We start from the raw sequence: 1,968 nt of genomic DNA, 5'->3' as shown, positions 1-1,968 counted from the left end.
CAGACAGGGTTCACCTTTGGTTGTGCAGGTCTCCCACAGCCTTTCTGCAAGGTTGGTGATGAATATGTAGCACTTACTACTCCATATGCATGCCTTCTTGTGCGGTTAGGTCCCCAAAGAAACAAGGCTCTGGGGACACCGAGCATTATCAAGCTAGACCAAAGTGTGGCAAGAAATGCCTGTATTCTCTAGCCTTCCATGCACAAGTATTGTAGCATCAGGATATGGTACCCACCAGGCTGACCAGGAATAAGGACTTGAATTTAATATGTTTGTCTTCCAGCATCCCTGTGCCTTAAGTATCCTGTTCCCAACCCTTCCATGGCTTCTCCATTATGGTCATGGAGCCTGCCTCAGTTACTTTTCTTTAATTCCTGGGACAAAATACCCAGTGTCCAAAGTTAAGGAAAGAAAGATTTATTTAGCTCACACAGTTTGCGGAGGTCTGAGTCCATAATCAGCTGCCTCAAGGCAGAGTGGCATATGGCAGAGGGCAGCAGTTCATGCAGCAGGAAACAGCAGCACAGCAAGAGCAAAAAGGGAGGAGCAGCGGCAGAGGGCAAGGCTCTTCTCCTTCCTCATATTGCATTCAGGCTATCTGCCCCAGGGTAGATGTAGCACTCACACATAGGATCTAATCCTAGCATTAGTTCATGAATTAATCACAGACTCTAGGAGGGAGCCCTGCAACCACATGAGGCTTTGGGGAACTCCTAGACCCAAACCATTAGAGAGCCTTTACTTTCTCCATAGTCCAGGTTTTTTCAATTTCCCTGACCCTTGTGTCGGTAGTACGCTATGTGTGCTCTACAGCCCTGGCTCTCGGGTCCTGGCCCCAAGTCCCAAGCAGAAGCTTCGACTCCATTTCTGGTAGGCAAGAATTTGTGACATCCAGACACTTGCCACTCTGGATCAGCCGCCTGATGCACAGTGACACTTCCCAGTCTCCCTCCACTTGTTCCTACCCTGGCCTCTCAAAACCACCTCCCCATTCTTCTGCTATGAGCTGATCTATAAACCCGGCTTCTTTCAAGTCTTCCTGGTTCACTGTTTCCACAAAATACAAAAGGCTTCCAGAAAAGTCTTAAATTAATAGCATAAGATCGACCGCTTTGCAGACGCCTCTATCCATCCTCTTAGTCCTTTGTTGCCAACCATGGTCGACTCTACCATGTTCTTCGATATCACTGACAATGGCGAGCCCTTAGGCTGTGTCTCTTTCGAGCTGTTTGCAGACAAAGTTCCAAAGACAGCAGAAAACTTTCATTCTCTGAGCACTATAGAGAAAGGATTTGGTTATACGGGTTCCTGCTTTCACAGAATTATTCCAGGATTTATGTGCCAGGGTGGTGACTTCACGCGCCACAAAAGCACTGGCGGCAAGTCCATCTACGGGGAGAAATTCAATGATGAGAGCTTCAACCTGAAGCACACAGGCCTGGGCATCTTGTCCATGGCAAATGCTGCGCCAAACACAAACAGTTCCCAGTTTCTCATCTGTACTACCAAGACCAAGTGACTGGACAGCAAGCACATGGTCTTCGAGAAGATGAAAGAAGGCATGAACATGGTGGAGGCCATGGAGCACCTAGGGTCCAGAAATGGTAAGGCTGAAAAGAAGACCACAATCACCGCCTGTGGACAGCCCTAACGAGTGTGACTTGTATGTATTGCCACCACCAGATCAGATCATTCCTCTAGCTCAGGAGAGCACCCTGCACCCTTCCTGCTCATAATGTCCTATCTTCTCTGCTCTTATCTCAGTTCTTTGGGTTGCATGTTTTCCTTGCTCCCCTCCAAATGTTCCTGGATTGCAGAGTTAAGTTTATGGTTAGGAATAAAATTAAATAATGGTCAAAATATAGCACAAGATTATTACTAAAGGTACGGAAAGAAGGCAAAGCACAGTATTAGTTGAAGTGTGTTTGTTCCCCACTCCCAATAAGTAAGTCCTAAACTTGAAAAGCA

At 47.0% G+C, this 1,968-nt stretch overlaps 1 pseudogene; it reads left to right on the top strand.

Annotated features, from left to right (window-relative positions):
- Positions 1–1,156: 1,156 nt before the first annotated feature.
- LOC101576154 lies at positions 1,157–1,651 on the top strand (annotated as a pseudogene).
- The last annotated feature ends 317 nt before the right edge of the window (positions 1,652–1,968 follow it).

The sequence above is a fragment of the Octodon degus genome, unplaced genomic scaffold, assembly GCF_000260255.1.
Source record: "Octodon degus isolate 3935 unplaced genomic scaffold, OctDeg1.0 scaffold00010, whole genome shotgun sequence".
Classification (NCBI taxonomy): Eukaryota; Metazoa; Chordata; class Mammalia; order Rodentia; family Octodontidae; genus Octodon; species Octodon degus.
The sequence above is the reverse complement of the archived record's forward strand: the minus strand, read 5'-3'. Positions and strand labels throughout refer to the sequence as shown.